This window comes from Lepeophtheirus salmonis, chromosome 1 (genome assembly GCF_016086655.4).
Source record: "Lepeophtheirus salmonis chromosome 1, UVic_Lsal_1.4, whole genome shotgun sequence".
Classification (NCBI taxonomy): Eukaryota; Metazoa; Arthropoda; class Copepoda; order Siphonostomatoida; family Caligidae; genus Lepeophtheirus; species Lepeophtheirus salmonis.
In genome coordinates, this window is record NC_052131.2 from 39,866,177 (window position 1) to 39,886,064 (window position 19,888).

Genomic DNA, 19,888 nt, shown 5'->3' on the forward strand with positions numbered 1-19,888 from the left:
AGGATGACCCTACCAGGTCTATGAAGGCTGCAGACAGGCCCTGGGTGTGACAACAGGACTCAGCACCCTGCCATGTGTCCAAAATCTCCATGCAGTGGTTAACCGAGAACTGTTATGACGTCGTAACCAATGATTTGTGGCCTCCTAACTCTCCCGACCTTAATCCTTTGGACTATTTTGCCTGGGGCTATGTCAAGAGGCATACCAACAGACATCCCCATAGCACCAAGGCCAGCCTGATGGACTCCATCAAGGAGGTATTCGGCAATATGGACAATGAGATGGTCAGAAGAGCCTGTAGCCGGTTCAGAGGCCGTATTGAGGCCGTTATTGATGCCAACGGTGATTATATCGAATGAATGGCTACTCTATACCTATATGTTCGTCATAGTTTTGATTTTCAATAAAAAAGTTAAAAAATGTATATTTTGTGTTGTTTTTTTGTAGAAAAATATTTTGGCGACAATTTGATCCCCCCTCCCTTTATTTCGGTAGTAACGTCAACCGTTGTCACTTGGTTATATATTAATTATCCTATCTTTCAAAAAATAATAATTCCAATTTACTTACTGGATACAAACCTATTGCATAAAATCTAGGATATATTTGAAGATGAACAATTTATGGAGTTATACATTAGTTAAACTATTGCTCAAGGAGGATATTATAGAACCAAGTTGACCTCCTGGGAAAACCCAAGTATTGGTAATATCGAATGTGTCTCATAGTAAAAGATTAGTGATTGATTATTTTTAAACGATTAATAGATTTATTCTTTTTGATGCGTATATCTGATACAAAATAGATAATATATTTGTTAAGTTATTTCAAATAGAGTTTTTATTACAAAATATTTGAAAAGTAAATTATCTGAACGGCAGAAGTAATCCGTATATTGATGACAAGTATTCAAATAGTTCTAAGATAGTAAACCCACACTCCAAAAAGAGACCTCAGTAGACAAACCTACAACTGTGCAGTTTGCAGACAGGTTTCACTGAAGCATGTGTTTCAAGTTTAAAGTGGCCACGTTGCATATTATTTGTTTGGCAGCCATCAATATTAAACGTTGTCAGTGAATTTGTGAAAAAGTAGAAAACCGGTCATTGTTATATAACACAATACCTTTATTTAAAAGACTTCTGTCCAAACAATATAACATCTGAAGAGAATTACACTCTGTGTGAGTCTACTTCTTTGTTTACAAAAGTAAAAGTTTGATTAGCTGAGTTTAAAAAAGGCTTTACGAGTTGGCAAGACAAACATGGAAGTGGTTCACCAAATGAGGTGACGAAGGAAATTATGTATAAAATCCAAAAAGCGGCACTGGTGGATCGTCGACTAAAATTAAAAGAGCTAACAGACATTGTAACCATTCCTAAAAGTGTGCAAGATGGGTACTACGTTTTCTCACACTTGAGGAAAAAAGGTGTCTTGTATGAGTTCCAATTTAGATTGTCATGGAAATTCACAGCAACAATGCAAAATTTAAAAAATGAAAAATGGCATTATATATTTTATATTTACTTGGTTTTTTTAAATGTATAAAGTTGAAATGTTGAAAAATAAATATTATTTTCCCCAAATTTTTTGTGTTTACTTTGTTGGGTATGAATTCTCCTCCCGTCATCCCTTGAGGAATTCGGAATTCTAATTTGAACATCTCTTGAGATGGGTTATCAAATTAGAAGTATTTTCCTTCGATTGCCTCAATCTTCCTTTTACATGGCATGAAGTAATGAAATTGGCATTGAAACCGGAAAAAGTATGTTGATAATGTTGACTATTTGCTAGTACATACCCATAAAAATGAGATCACAGAAAAAAGACAAAATGGAACAAAACTCCTTGCGGGTAAATATTTTTTTTAAATTTTACAACGAAAATGTTTCTATAATAGAAGCTTTCATATATCACTATTTATTATAAATAAGTCATAACGGTCTAAAGAAGAGTGTCGTTTTTCATCATTTTTCAGCCAAAAAAAGGCATATATATCGAGTTCAAAACAAGATACGATGAATAAAAAAACTATATAATCATAAAAAACAATTTTTCATAAGTTTTATTAATCCTACTTTTAATTTGCTAATTCTTTTAAGGGTAAAAATGACTCTAAACGATAATAGTCCGAAATTACTATGATCCCATATATTTCAGAATTAAGATAATTGGGAGAAAAAATGAGACTAGTTTGGAATCTACACTCATTGACAAATTTGATTATTGTCTTCAATTCATTTGTACAAAATCCTCTTCTTTATTTGTTCCTGTCTAATAAGTCATCGATTGCTTACCATTTGGATAAACTATTAACTTTTCAAAATACACAACCTCTCTATTTGAACTATTATTGTTTTCATTCAATAAATTATATAAATATTTTCTTGTATCGTCAATTAATAAAAAATAAATATCATTTTGCATACAAGAAGATTATTCTTCCTAGACGTGAAATATGCCTTCAAATTGTGTGGTTCCTTGTTACCACACTGGTAAAACTTCTAGTCAAAAGGTCAATAACAATAAAATAAGAATTTTTTTGCATAAATTTCCAATATCAAAGATGTAAATTCTTAAGAAATGGAAATTTGCTATACAATAACTTAGGTACATGGTAAAAAATACTCTATATTTATTTTAAGGATATCTGATGAGTGTTTATATACAATTATTATTGTTTAAATAGATGGTAAATACGTTGATAGCTCTCTTCATTTTAAACATGAAGATTTTGAATCAGGAACTTAATAGACAAATGGAGCACTAAAAATACGTATCTTAAGAAAAAGTGTTATACCATCTTTAGGACAAAAAACAGAAGTGACATATAAACAAAGAACTAATAAAATGGCAATGGCTGAGGTGAGGTGTAAACGGAAAAGTAATGAAATAGTATAAAGGGTATAAGAGTTTTTGAGGGAAAATGATCTTTCAAATTCGTCAGATCTCAAACAAAAGTTAGATATCGAATTTGCATCTACAAAAATAAGAGTAAATTGGATGGAAAATGAACTTCAATTTATGTACATAACAAAATCCGATTAAGACATTTTGCACGAAACACAAAATTATTGAAATGATAGCTCTCTTTTTGAGAAAATAATTAATTATTATTTTGATTTCATTGCTATATTTTTATTGAATTGATGATTGATAACTAGTGTTAATTCATTTTAGGTTGTCCAGTTTTTGGACTTTGTGTAATAATTCAAAGAGATATGAAATTTCAAATGGGAAATACTATCAATAAGATTTTAATCAAATGAAATAATTAATTTTGTGGTTGCGAGCGAATAAATACTTCTAGCGAAGTTTTAAACTTACTAGTTTTTTTAAGACTAAGTATGAGGACGTTACTAAATACGATGTTATTATAAGAATAAACAGTTTCATTCAAACCATTTCCAATCTAGCTCAATTAATTTCAGATGAAAAAATATCATTTATTTCCGAGCAATACATAACGGTATTTTTTAATAAAAATTATAATTATTGGAGTGGACAAGAAATAATCAGATTGTTCTAACTTCTACTTTATAGGCGAATTACTCTACATCGAGTGATCAATCTAATCATGAGTTATTCCTATTAAAGGTTCATATCTAATAATAATGTAGTAAATAAATATGTTGAAATAAAAGTTGAGGTTGCTGTCACAATAAATTATCAAAATCAATTTGAAATTAAATAAATATCAACCCACCTTCATTATGTGACGTGTTTTCAGTTTCAGCAGTGGCGAAAATAACAATTTGTTGCATTAAAATAGGCCAAGTATGTCTAATTCATACTTAACATGTTGAATAATCCACATTTAGGTTCTTAACCTATAATATAAGTTTAAAATTCCTGAGGTTAAAGGTACTTTTTCAAGCAGATATCCTTATTATAAATATATACATGGGAGGATGCGCATCCTTGATGCCCAAATTCTACAAAAATGAACCATTAACATATATTCATTTTGGAAATCAATCAAAAACATTCATTTTATCACTTTTAATCAATTAGAAAAGGAAGGTCAAATCCAAATATATGAGATGAGACATGAATTACTTAATGTGAATTCATCTATAGATGAAAACAGGTTCATCAAGAGACGCTTTTCTCCAATACAAGAGAAATTTGATGAACTACAAAGTACAAAGGAACTTGTGATGGGATGATTCCACAAAAAATTCCCGATGCCGATTCCGATGCAATTCTAGTAAAAAATCATGATGAAAATAAAATAGGAAATATAAAAATATCATCTGCTATAAATTTGTAAGAATTACCATTGATAAAATAAATCACCTTCTTTTAATTAATGTAAATAATTATATTTATAATGATGTGCCGCCAGCTAAAGTTTACTGAATGAGTATTTTCAAGTTTAACAAAAAAAAAACACTCGAGGAATTATATGCTTTAATAGTAACTCGTTTGAATACTCGTGAATCACCCTAACACTTTTGCTCCCTAAAGAACTTGTCAGACAAAAAAAAATCATATTTTTAAAGAATTATTGAAACTTGTAATTGAAAAATTGTTTTCGTAATTTATCTTCTAAGATTATCTTAAAAATTAGTTTAACTTATTTGAATCATGGTCCAAAGTTTAATTCAACAGTTTATATAGTCTACAAATTAATGTTTTACTATAATCTGGTTATAACTTATAACCAATATTTTTTTAGTGGTAATGATTAATAATATAATAATAATAATTAATATGATAATATGTTGCAACATAAAAATTTTAAGACGGCTAATATTTATTTTTTAAATGTTCATCCTTAAAGAGGGCAAATTGATTTAAAAAAAATAAATATCGGATGAGAATACATATTCCAATTTTCACCAAAATATTTACTTAAAATTAAACTTCAATTTAAAAAAAGAAGATAGTGATAGTTACTAAGATAATATATATTACTGAAATGCCGCAAGTGCTAGAGGAATGGGGATTATGATAAAGCTTAGATCTCAAGGGATATGCAAAACGAATTAATAGCTAGTTGGTTAAAAATCAAATTTGACCATTCAAATTTATGGTTAATAGCAGCCCTCCCTCATGCATTTATAAATATTTATTTATTAATTATCATTCATTTATATTAATACAGACATGTTTGTCGTATGTCTATTGTTCTAAGGAGGGCTTTTGAGCATGTGCTTGATTAACTACGTAATTCCAAACAATTTCGATTACTCCTGCTAGTCTAAAAAAATAAACAAAGATTACTCTTCAAAAGAACTAGGATTAAGCGTACACATTGCATAAAAAAGTCAAAAAATTTCTAGAAAGTGTTGCCTATGGAAGAACATAAATTCTAAATTTCACAGAGAAAGGAAGTCAGTATTGGAAGATTTACATGTTATAATGGGCTTGAAAAAGTAAAACAGAAAATCCCAAGTTTTGACCAGTTCCAAAGTATTGATATTTTCCGAGCCTTTATTCAAATTTTGAAAATGCAAGCTTTTCTAGATCCCAAATTCACACTGTTGTTTTCATATCTTGACTGATAAATTTAATAATTATTTTTAATAACTTGGAAAAGTAATAGATAGTTAAATACCAGTAATAAATAATAATACATAAGAATCAGAATCGCAAATCATACACTATTTTCCTAATGTCGATTCCAGAAAAAAACACCCTATTATCCGATTCCAATTAATCGTCCCACCACTAGTAGGAACTAACAATCTCATAACTATGTTATAGATATGCCCTTAAAAAAGTCGTCCTTCCAGGTGGTTTTAATAAGAGGTATTTCTTCCATACTCAATATTAAAGGTGATTCCAAATAAAAGTTACATCTGAAAGAAATAAAAGGAAATTTTGTAAAAAAAGATTAGCTATTTCTTCGACAGAATGGATTTTAGTTTTTGGAGGGCTTTTGCAAGCTTTATCTCTCAAAATTGAAATTTTCTGACAAAATCTTTCACTAAACGATCCACAATTTCATGATTGATTACTTGGATCATAAATGAGGTTTTTCAATGGACGATTGGATAAGCCTTTATCTCCACGATCATGATTCGTCACTTTAATTAATTATTCGCTACTACAATTGTCATTTAATAGAAGAATGACTTATATATTTTAAAGGTTCTAATAACGAGGTGGCATGGCTTGCATCTATCCAGATGTTAAGTAATCTATAATAAATGACGACATTATTAAACATCATCACTCACCAGAGCGGCGATTAAAATCAAATAAAGAAGTCTAATATAAGAAAGTGTGGGTCTTATCGGATTTTGTCTTAACTCTGGAAGCTTCTGTAGAGGCTTTAATTTACAAAGATTATTGAGTGGGATGGCATACAGAGACTTATATCGATATGTACTTTTGGAATATGATTTTTTTAAAAGGTTTTGCAGGATGTTTTTTTAAAAGGACCAATGATGTTTTATTCATGAACCATTTTTGACTTTTTTCAAAACTATATATATTTAGTTTTTTTTTTTTAGAAAGGGCTGAGAGGGAGTGAGTACAGATCGTTTTGGGTCCTCCCTTATCACTCTGTTAGCTTCATTGAATGAAGAAATATTCAGCATTCTTAAATGTCAAAATAAACTGAACATAGTCCCAATAGTCTATAGCTACTTTTGGTGTACTATATGAAAATGTTGCTGAAATGAATGACACTAAAAGAAGATTCCCCAAATAAATACTTGCTCAAATGAATGTTGCTAAGATACCACTCGCTAAAATTAATATTGCTCAAATGAATGCACGCCCTTAGAAAATGTACGTTTTCCCAGAATAACTCCTATTCTAAGTCTAAACATATAACAAGATTTCAGAATTTAGTAATGACATCAACATGAGCTCTCCATCTCTCTTGGTTCTCGAATTATTAAGCTAAGATATTTTAAAAATTCAAATATGAAAAAAGGCGTTGCTTCCAACTATTTAAATGATTATAACCTATTTACTTCATACCAATTTAGCTTTGCCGTATTTTACAACACAATCATACGAATATTAATAATAGATCTAAAGACAGTGAATCTTTTTCAGAAAACTAATTTCCAAAATTATATTCCCAAATTACTTGATTTTATATTGTTGTCATGTCTTGCTGTCAGATCCGCAGTCGGTCTTTCATGATGGTGCGTATCCAGGAGAAGGCTTTGGTGCGTAGATTAGTGATGTAGACATTTGAGTTTAGTTTCAAGCCCTACGTGAAGATAAAGAACGGTATATAGTGGTCCTTACTACTAAAAAAAGCAAGAACCGTAACTTAGTGCAGCTACTTATCCTTAATGAGCCAAGGGGTACATTTAAGGACTTTTTGCCAAACATCTATTGTTCTTCGATACAAATTAAATCTTTACTAAGAAATACATGACAAGATCTTCCACGGGAGGCTTCTCTTTTTTTTCGGCTTCATCAAAGCCTTGTCTGGGGTGACCCTTTTCTCTCTATTCGACAGGGTTAGAAGCTATCCCTTGCAGAGTATCTTAAGTCCTCATTTAAATACGATGGATAGTTTAACGGGTCGCTGACCTGGAGTAAGTGATCGTATTCATCGATTGGTAAGATTTTTTATTATTTTTTTCAACAAAGCAGTGCATGGGACTTTTTTTGGCCGATTCCGTGTTACAAGGCTTCTGGGAAATTATCGCCAGTGCGTCCTCATTATCCTGTTTGGCATATTTTCTGATTTTTTTGACGAATCGAGTAGTGAACCCGCCTGCTTCAGTCATAAACACGTTGTTTATCTTTTTAAATTGTCTAAAAAGCACAAAAGTATCAACAATTACGATTTCAATATTATATATAGTCATACATTTGTATGAATGACCTATAAAATGATATTTATGAGTTTTCTTAAATTTAAATCAAATAAATATAAATTGGTGATTTATTTCTAAGTTAAAGTTCATCCATTGTCACTAGAGGAAATCAATTGTGAAATTAAAGTATTTTCCCTATTGTAACATAACTCGTCGGAGAAACTTATTTTGTAAAAGAAATAATACATGGGAATTACAGGGTACAAAAAGTATTTTTACCTCATTTCACAGGTTTTTTGACAAATTGACTTTGTTATATATATATGTTTTTTTAAATAAATTTTATAGTCTAAATCTTAGTAAAAGACGAAACATGAGAGCAATGACCTGTATAAAAAAACACGTATTTAAAAAAGATTTTTTAGAAAATTTTGATTTTGTTTCTTCTTTTACTATACTTTAACTTTGTTTCTCATTTCGACAAATAAATATATATTTAATAAAAATCATATTTTTATGTAAATACAAGAAATAGCCATGGTCTTATTCGGTTTCTTTTATTGCTTATATACTGGCACATATACACTAGTACTGTGGTCCATGGATTACTTTTATGGTTGTACAATGAACACGCCTGTATTCGTTTGGGTAACACGCATACAGAATGTATTTTCAAGTGGGGCAAAACTATATTGTAATAGTAACATTACAATTATAGTATATATATTGATCAATTTTCTCAAAACTATACATTAGTTTTGGACAACACTCTAGCCATGCATTGAGATTATAAAAGATTTCTAGACGTATAAAAAAAATTTCTAATGCAATGTTCTTAAATCTAAGCTAGTTTTTAGAAATTCATGACATAGCAAACAGAATAATAAATGGGTATTGGTTGCGTGCGTAAATATCGATACAAAACTTCCGACATTTTATTTATCCAATAATCCCAAACTATCGGAACTAGGATATTACCATAGATAAACATAGATTGCTTGTCGGTGCTACCGTCGCAGTATTTCATATCAGCTATTTTTGGGTGCAGTAAATCAATCAAATTTATTATTATTATAAGGAAAGAAAACATGAAGTAATCATACAATACTTTTATGATAATACAATAACTTTATGTATGACGTACATAGCAGTTATGTCGTATTATAATTTTGAATGAAGAGGTCGTGGCGGCAATTATCATTTATGTTATCTATTCACTTATTTAATTTTGTATTGCCCAGATATTATAAAAGAATTTCTTTATTCATCCGGGATTGAATTCAATAATTCAAATTAGTGTCCAAAATGGTTCATAGTTGTACTGCTTTTGTCTATTTTCCAAAATAAGGGTGATATTTTTTATGGTTAAAATAACTAATAAATATAAAATTCATTTTCTTTTCTTTTTTAAATATTTAACATTTAGACATAAATTACTGGACTAAAAAATTTCATCTATCATTTAACGAATTTGTATCTAGTAATAAACATCTATGCAAAATTTAGTGTTATATTTTTATGGTCATAATAATAGCATCTTATTCATTTCAAACAAATCATAAATTTTTGTCTAGAACTTGGTAAAAATATTTTTTTAAATTTTAAATTGTAGTTTTATGAATGTACTATAACTTCTATTAATTTTTATTCATTAATTTTTTTGTTTTCTACGTATTTTTTATAAACAAATAACATAAATTATGTATTATTCAATTCTCGAATAATCGTATTTATTCTCGAAACGATTCATTAAGTGCTTGTTTGAAACGTATATTATTAAATCAAAATGTTTTATCAGACGAAATTGCATACGCATGGCATACACCATCCATACGACATTTAAACATTTAAGTTGTTACTTAAAACTAATATGCGATAAGTATTAATACCTAAAAAGATTCAATTCATAAAATAACTTTGCCCCTGACAACAGCTGACTCATAATCAGAGATGAATATTTTATGTCCCCCGGTATGTTAAAAAAAACAAAACCGAAAATTAACGTGGTAACACTCACAATTTGAAGAATGTTTGAGAGTAGAGCAGCTTAGCTGTCATGATGTTTTATTAGTTTAGCTGTGAGCAGCCCTAAGAGAGATGGAAAGAAAGAAAGAAAACACAAATCCTACTCCGTATGATGTAACCTCTGAAGCTCACCTTTTCAGTTAGTTATTCAAAGGATTTTCTTTATTATTGTTGTAACTGTTGTGACTTTTAATAATGCCGTTAATTACATATGCGTGACTCGTAAAAAGTAAAGGAATCAGTTCCTGAACAGCAGGGAGTCCTTATCTCTTCTTCAAATCACGAAGCAGATAAGTATCTACTTCCTTGTCGTCATATGTATTCAAGATGTCAAATTTTACTCCGAAACAGCAAGTGTATTTTCTTAGTTATAGTGTTGGAGGATATCACCCTCCTTAGGGAAGGACCTTAATGAGAGGAAGATGAAACACACCAATCTGATCCCTCATTGATTTGAATGGGCCTTTCTGACCTTAAATTTCATCAAGAAGGGATATAATAATCTATGTTGGTGGATACATTTCAGGATAATTAGTAAACAATTTTTCCTAATTTACATACTACAATGTCAACATATAGGATTATACCTACAATATCTTTATTAATGATCAAAAGCGTTGCTGTTTTCGAGGAAGAGTTATCAGCATAAGCGTACAAAGATATATCCTTTTCTATTCATATATAGCTTTATAAAGTTATGGGGATTTCCCGCTGGTGCAGCGGGATCGTTTCCCTCGCCACAAATGAAATAAGCCTGTCGATTACTCTGTCTAAGGTATTTTCCGTATCCCATTCATTCCAATCCTTACTTTCATCATTTGGCCATGACTCAAAAACCTTTTAAAACGCAACGTTCATATGGCTACTTATTTTTTCGTCTCCTTTACTGTTCATTTACCCATCATTGACTTGGCATCATATCAATATATTTTATGAGCCGATTGATAATCTCTTAATGATTTAAGTTCGACATTTCAACTTTTTCAAATAGTATAGAATTAAAGCTTAAGGAAAAATGAAAAATTCATTGCTGAAGGTTATCAGATTAGGGTATTTGTGAGCTCCTTAATTTGAAGTATTGTTTAAGATGATTATTGCATTTCAGATTTAGTGTTTCTGAAATCTTCATCTAAAATAATGGACACTGAAACTGGTCAATTTAATTGCTTGCTCGAACTTCATATAAGTTATTAAGAAACTTACAATGACTTTTTTTGATCAATATTTCAAGAAAGTTAGATACCAATTTAGAATCCAACTACTGAGAAATATGGATACCTATTATAAACGATCGGATCAACGAGATAGAGTTCAATTAAACGAAGCGTATTATTATTTTAAAAATGTTAGTATTATATTCCTACTATAATCACAGTCTATTCTAAATAGTCTCTAATTATTTGATTTTAAACCCCAAAACCTAACCAAATAAGGAAATTTGTGTATAATATAGTATAATGATTATTATTTTTTTTACTTTTATAATACAACTTTTAAAAACTGAAATATATTGTTAAAATTTCTTGTTGGTTGTGTTTGATAGTTATTGTATAATAAAGTTTTTAGTAATAATTTAATTTTTAATATTATTATATAAAACAATAACATAAATTATTACTTCCAAAGCGCTCCATTTTTGAAAGGAAATTGATAAAAAGAAGCTTCTTATGCTTTTTAACATGTTTTCAAGCAACTTTTCCAATTTTACAAGATAGAACTATTCATGTAGATGGCATCTATTTTTTTAATAAAACATACTGTTATAAAATTTAGTATAAAATGAATTTATAAGATTTATACGGATAATTATGGGCAGTTATATTTATATTGTTTATAAATATTTACATTAATTTTTTAAATCCAAAATATTCCAATGTAAGACTTTTAGCTCACTCCTTGTTTAAAAATTCAAATACAACTATTTATTTATGTAATCATTCAATATATTTGTGAAGGACTATTGAAGGGTTAACATACTCTTCCTTCGTTATTATTAATAGAAAAAGGCGAGCTTCTGAGATTTCGTTGACTTAAAATTTTTTCACTCAACCATATATCTATTAATTATTGTATAAGGGTAATGCACTGAACAAAGGTATGAAGAGAGTTGATTTTATGCATAAGAAACTGCTGGTTACAGTTTATCTATCTAATCCTAAGTCATCGACACGTTTTTGTGACGTAATTTGCGTTAGTTCTTCTTAATTGTAAAATTGTTATTGCCAATAATCGGATTCAATATTATGAAGTGCTCCATAAATAATTTCCATTGTCATCGTTGAGACAAACAAAAATTATAAAAGCTTTATTGAAATTTTTATTCATGTCAAATATTTACTCGAGTTTCATATAAATGAAATTGTTTACTGTACTATTTAAGAATAGAATTTATGTTAATTTGATAATTTTTAATCTTCCTTTACACATGTTAAAATAAAAAAAGTAGTTGTGATATAATCCCCCTATTACATATATTTTCAAAAGGAAAAATCGATTATGTCTATTTAAATGCACTTTTCATTGTACTTACAAGTCCAATATTAGTTATTTTTCCATTGAAGAAAGTATAATTTGTTTAAAATTCTAATAAATGTAAAATTAATTAACAATATTGTATTTCAAAATTATTTAATATTTATACAATAGCTTTTAAAGGGTAAATTAATTGATAAATATTATTTGATCGCTGATAATAATTTACGTAAAAATATATGGAGTTACGCCAAGGACTCTAGATTTCTTGGAATTGATAAATTAGGGAACTATAGTCCAAATGATGTTCGAAGTAGAACAACGCAGTAAAACCCAAATTCACGAAAGGAATTTGAAACTGTATACAAGTCATATAATTAATTCCAATTATGAACGTTCCAATTTTACAGAAGATATAACCAAAATGTTTTTCTCCTACAATATTCCACTCCATATCGTTAATCATCTAAATTTTGTTAAGTTTATAGAAATTTACAGTGGAAAAGTAATTCCCTCTCGCTTCTCAATCACCAAGTGAATGGAGTCTAAAAGTAAAATTAGAATAGTGTTGATCAAGATTTTAAAAAACTTGAGGGGAAGGATATATCTCTTGCATTGGACGAAACTACTGGCACCCGACAGCGGTACATGATACAGTGTTAGTTGGTCCTTTATATGGTTGATTTTTGGGTTGTCCTTATCTCATAAATTTGGAAGGTATCCAATGATTACAAGTGTTGCTGCAAAAAGTATCAGCAACGTTTATCTCATATTTCAGAGGCGAAAGACTGAAGGTTTTCATTACCAACATTTTTCAATTATCTTGCATGTCACTTGTCTTGCCCATAGGCTGAACAGAACAGCAACTCTCTGACCTGATTTCTGTTAAAATAGAAACACTATCATCTCTGAAGTGAATATATATATTTTTTATTCAGGTGATCTAAAACAATTGACTACTACGTCAATTACTTCAATTCAGTCAAAAAGTATATTAATGTTATGTATGGAAACTATGATGCAATCTATAAAACAAAAAATGTTTAAAGAATGATCCACTTTTTTATGATGTAATTTTTATTCAACACAATTTAAATCCAATCCAGGTAACCAATAAAGCTTTGAAAGAGAAATTATTGCTACTCCCAAGTGTAACGATCGTAAAAAAATCTATGCCATGATATTACGCTTGAACTTTTCAAAATGATAGGTAGATGATAGGGATACATCAAATTTAGAAAATTGGCACCATAAACTATCAATCACTATATAGGTTTTTAACACCAAAAACACTTATATTGTTAAATTTCAATCAGAGAGGGTTTCCAACGCGGTACCAAATTCCGTCTGACGAAGGCTTACGTCAAGGGTATGATAATCAAATGGAACATTGGTATCAACTATGAGGATAGTTGAACGATTTCATAATTTCTAAATATAATAATATTAATAAATAATTAAAAATTGTTACTTTATTTTTAAATAATACATACCTATTACATTTTAATCTATCATTTTACAACGATTCAATTATGAAATTTAACTACTTAAAAATATAAGAAATTAATTAGATAAAAACTAAGTAAATAATAATAATCATAATTGTATGATTTATGATAACATTTACCTATCTTCATAAATCAATGTTCCATTTCACTATCATAATATCCTTGACATGACCCTCCTTCAAATGGGACCTTTTCGGTATATCTATGTCCGACAACACACTGAAAACTCTATCACAATCACAGTTATCAATAGGAGTGTTGTTGTATTTTAAATCGCTATCGTGATTGGTTGTTTCAGTGTCAATTCTCTCAATTCGGTGTATCCTTTGTTTTTCTCTATCACCTACATACATTTAGATTTGAAAGGGTTCAAGTCTAATATCTTGGGATACATTTTCAATGATAGTCACAATCTCTTTTCCAATGCTTTAATGACTACTTGTATTGGATTCATATTGTTTTGAATCAACACTATTTCTGACAAAAGGGACTCATTCTTCGATATATCTTTTACTTTTTTTTATTGCATCATTATTTTCATACATACCATTCATATACTATTTGACTGAATAGAAGTGCTTTGCATAGTATTCCGCTGCTTTAAGCCAAGATCCCTAACGCGTGAGGATAGGTGTTGGCATAAAGCAGTAAATTTACGTTTTCTTTTCTATCACCTGAATTAAGAAAATCCTTTCTTCACTTCTGAGATGTGAGTGTTTGTATTTCGAAATAATCGGGAGAGAGCGTTGCTATTCTGTTCAGACCGTGAGCTAGACAAGTGACATGCAACATAATTGGAAAATGTTTTTTAAGGTTTTTGGTTGCTTTAATACAATATGAAGCTCCGTTGGTAATGAAAACCTTCAGTCTTTCGCCTCTAAAATCTGAGCCAAGAACGTTGCTGATACTTTTTACGGCAACACTTGTAATAGTTTTATTGTCGGTTTGGTAACATTTTCCAAATTAATGAGATAAGGACAACTCAAAAAATAACCAGCAAAAGGACCAACCAACACAACACAAAAAACTTAATGAATTATTATACTTACAAAACCAAATCTCAAGTCAATACTTTATCTCAAACATAATCACGAAGCAACTTTACACGTTTCTATATCTAATAAAAATAATCAATATGGAGTTCGTAGTTACAGGTTACTTATTTATATATGATTAATCAACATGAACTTTGATATGTTTTCTCCTCAAGAATGAAAAAATAATGATCACATCTTTTAGTATTATATCGATTACCAACTGCAAAAATCCGCTCCCGCTTTTGAGGGCATATAATATCCATGCCTGCTCATAATCGACTACTGCAGCGCCATCAACTATAACTTGGTCACTCTATATATTTTCTATGGATCTCTCAAAAAAAAAAAAGAAAAAAAAATTATACAACTGGTGTTTTAATAAAAGTAAGATTTGAAATACAATACCGACATTGTCAACTAGAGCGTTAAATGACGCTTTAATGTTAACTACTTCTATTTCTACGTATGAGTTTTAATATAAAATTATATAGGATTGGTACGGACGTTATTTATCTATTTCAGTATATCAAACATTTTTTAACATTAAAAATACAAACTAATTGTTTATTAAAAAATATACTGATTTATTTGTGAATATTTAGAAAGGAAGCCGAAAGAGAATTGAAGCATTCTTTTGAATAAATATTATTATAAAATTATATGAAACAATGAATGTTAACCAATATTGGTAAGAATTTATTGCTATGAAGAACAAATACTATGAGTTTGATTGTTATTTTGTGATTTTTCTACTTAAAGTTGCCGCTCCGATATTACTTCGTTTTCGACTTTTATATATTTGACTATTATTTTTGCTCAGAAAATACTTGCTTGTAATATTAAAAATCTTGAAAGATACTTAATCAGAAAAATTATAAAAACTATGTCCCTCTTTACAATATTGGTATGAAACCGACGAGAATTTTTCATCACGATAGAGTTTAGTAAATACATTCACGAATAGAGACTTGGAGTTTTTATAAGTTAAGAAGCACTCTATATTCTTACTCGAATTGAAAATCAACCTCAATAAATCATAAGCATTTAGACAGGTTAAGTATAAAATGTCAGATGTTTTTTTAGACCTCCTTGATTTAAAGAGTTCAAGAAAGATTCAATTTGATTTCTCTCACCAACATCTTCCAGAGATATCATTTTATCTGACTACAGAAGTTTGCGACAGAGTAAACAGGAATTCGATTTATTGATCGAGTCACGTACATATCCAGCAACATAAAATAATATATTAGCTTGCACAACATCTATAGTAAACTCCTTTGAAGGTTAATGAAATTGCAGAAGTTCAATACATCTTCTTCAATAGACAATGACTCCTCATGCTTAAAAATGTGTTTGATTTTACCAATGGCAATGTCAGTATTTTTCAATATTGCTTTAACTTGTAATTTTTTTTCAGCTTCGAGGAATTGCCGGCAACAACATAATAGTCCGCTCCTGATAATTGTATATACTGTCCAAAATGATGTTCAATAGGACTTGAATTAATGTTGCCAAATTTTATAGAGATGAAACCCTTTTGGTCCAACAAATACTTTGCCGGATTACACAAAGTTTTGGAAGCATGCTTACCTACTATGAACGTCACTGTACTAAGTCCACCGACTTTTGATTCTAAAAGGCTCTTTTCCCATCTTGATATCTAGTGGTGGAGCATAATTGAATAATTCAAATTTAATTTATAATTTTAGTTGTGGGTTTTCTTTTCACCCTACCCTCTCTGAGCCCAGAATTTGCGCACTCAACAGAAACAATACTTTAAAATTTATTTATACTTCCAACAAATTCATAAATTTTCCAGCCAACCTGAAGAATCTTGCTTCCCGTAGTATTGCAATCTGCATATAGTTGTTCAGCTAAAGAATATTTTAGAAAGATTCATGTTCACGCGGTTCAATCGAGTGAGGTCCGATGACTTTATTGTTAAGGTGAAAAGCAATGTAAAGAGATACTTATCATGAAACAAAGTACGGTCTTAATTATTTCACCATCTAATTGTAATCCACTAAATTCCACCCTTTTGGAGGAGTTTACCTCATCAAAAATCAAGGAAACTTTTCGTTCGTCTTGGGACAAACATTCGATTCTAGACTGTAAATATTGTATTGTAGCCGGAGAAAATCTTGAAATGTGATTATATGAATACTCAGATTTCCACCATTGAAATGAACTTACCTTGAAGAAGTTGTTGTTTTTGTCAAGTGTCATATCCCACACCAAATTGTAAATCAACTCTTTTGCAGTCCCTCTAGTGTGTTCTTTTTCCCTGGTTGTACAGAATGAATCATGGTTTTACTAAGACATACTTTGAAACAGGAGCTGTGTACATATCTGTTTATAAAACGTATGAAGCTATGACACTGATTGTGTGTGTCATCATATGTCAGGATTCAACAAACTGCTTGGCCTATAAAAATGAACTATAAAAATTATAAAAATGACTATAAAAATGAACGAATGTGACTTGATTGATAAATACACCATTTATGATCATAGTACTAACATGATTTACATTAGGGAACGTAAGTGAATTTAAATAATTAATTATTAAGCTAAATTAAATTATTTATTTCTCTTTAAAGCTTTTCTTTATTGGAATCAGGATGCATATCCATTATCATTCAAATATGAGCCGACAATGACATTGGAAGATTGTGTATTAGAATGCAGAAATCATACAAATTGCAATCATGTTGTGCTTTCTCACGAAAGAAATAATAGATTATTTTATTAAAAATAATAATGTCCTCAGTGCATTGCAATGTGTGGATATTTGAAAAAATTTAGAAATGTAATTAAATTAAATTGAAGCATTTTGCATTTAATTAAATCAAATACAAAAAACATTATTATTATTTTAATATGAAATAAATTTTATTACTAATATTTTTGTATTTTATTTGTGCTACATTATGATAACTTGTTACTTATATTTCTGACCTCAAAGAAACTATGCGTTATATCCTCCATCTGTTTTATCTAGTTGATGGCTTGGTATTTACAACTATCAGCCTTATAATGGTGTTTTGTTATTTACACTTGATTTGAAATATTTTTCCAGTAAAAAAAATGCAATTGACACGTGAACACTTTCATGCTATTATTTTTGATAACTTTCAACATAATGTGTGGACCATTGAAATCTGAACTTAGTAACTCAATAACTAATGAAGGGTGAGAGATTGAAATTAATTCATACTTCGATATATTAAAGTAGAAACAATTAGTTACAAACAAAACAAACCTAAGCTCTCTAGCTTACGTACAAATCAAGAAAATGACACTTGAACATGATCGAATAATTTCCATTTTCGCACTCGAAGCAGTTGGGCGTCTCTAGGACCACTGTCTGCCCCGTCAACAATTCCACAACGTTGGAGCTGAAGAAGGATCTCCTTCAAAAAGGGCAAACTCGATCTGGAGGAGTTAAAGAAATAAGCCTAGGCAAATTCAAGCTAGAGATATTGTGGTTTCACAAAAGACTGTCCATAGAGCTATCAGAAAGGTACATGGAAAGTGCCTTGTGAGGGTGGAGAGGCCGATTTTGACACCAGCAATGAAAGAAACCAATCACTTCCCTTGCTAGACTCTTATGAATGAGTTTTGAATTATACTTTTGAGTTATCCATTTTTTGCCCCTTTACAGCCCTTATGCCAACCCTCTCGACTACACCTTCTTAGTGCATGTCGAAGGGAAGGCCTGCAGTCCAAACACCAAGGTTCTCAAAGCCACTGTCAGCCAGCATTGGGACACTATGGTCAAGAACTACATTCGCAGTGGGTACCAGGCTTTCCACTACCGCCTTGAAGCTATAATTGTCCCTAAGGGAGGCTACATTAATGATTGAGAGAGCTTAGATACACACATCTATTTATAGTATTGATTTTGTTGATATTCTATTGTTAATTAATAAATTTTATAGTTTTGAAGATCTGAATTCAAAGTGTTCAAATTTTAATTGACCACTCTCTATAAATGTTAAGATATAATTTTTAAGGGTTGTTTTAAAATTAAAATTAATTAAACTATAGAGTCTAATTTTTTAGAGAAAGTCACATCGTTTTATTAACCCAGGATGTAAAGCAAGTCATCCAGGCTATAAAAAAACTTAATTCCCATCGAACCTCAAGGAGAAAGAAAATAAATACAGATACCATGTTCATGTTTTAAGCTGCACATAGTACAATTTTTTTTTTCTAGATTAATTTTAATAATTCACAGATATTTTAGATACTGTTAAAATATGAGACATGGGAAAACATCTAGACAACTAAACTTTGCTTTCTTAGTATGTCGTTTTCTAGATCAATCAAAATTATTCACAGATTTTTTAGTTATGTACTGCTATAGACATATATTTTATATATTATTTCATACAAGCAAGTCAAAGACAGCATAATTTTTCCCCCAAAGTAATTAGGCTTTGGCTAATATAATTTATTTTCCTTTATCATACATAAGATAACTCGACATGAACTCATCAATATTACTCACCGTTTTTCATGAGCACACCTATTTGTAACTATTCAATACAATAATGCTCATATCAATTCATATGACATTTTCTCTCTTCTAAAATAATAATAATAATAAGAGTTTGAGAATAAAAAATTAATATGTTGGGATGACTGATAAGTACTTTAGTATTAAGAGCGCTTACTAATAAAAAAAAAAACAAAATTCATTTCAACATATCAGCGTTTATATTTTATTTAAATCTTAACATACAGACCCAATAAGAGAAAAAAACCCAGAAACAGTGCTCTTGCTTTATATTTATATACATACAGGGTAGGGTAGCTGAACGTGGACTGTTAATTAATGTTGATTTTCTCTATGAAAAGGTTGTGTGAGTATTTTGATATTCTGCTTCATCCGTCTTTTTTTCATAAACAAACCATACTAAACATTTAGTCATTTCATCAGCAGCAGCGAGCAACAAGTATAAAGGAAGCGTATCTAAGATCTCCTAGATACTGGAGTAGATGTGATGAAGATTACAGATATTGTTAAGGTTTCTAGGAGGCTGGTTTATAGGTTGGCCAAGATGAAAAAAAAAATGGAGAAGACCTCTCAAGGACGTCAGGAAGT

General features: G+C 29.8%; 1 long non-coding RNA gene across 1 annotated transcript; it reads right to left on the bottom strand.

Moving 5' to 3' along the window:
• Positions 1-5,225: 5,225 nt before the first annotated feature.
• On the bottom strand, positions 5,226-7,693 carry LOC121128029 (uncharacterized). Its single transcript, XR_005868011.2, has 3 exons — positions 7,052-7,693; positions 5,564-5,807; positions 5,226-5,506 (listed from the first exon to the last, which is right to left on the bottom strand). It is a non-coding gene; the product is annotated as an uncharacterized lncRNA (long non-coding RNA).
• Between the last annotated feature and the right edge of the window lie 12,195 nt (positions 7,694-19,888).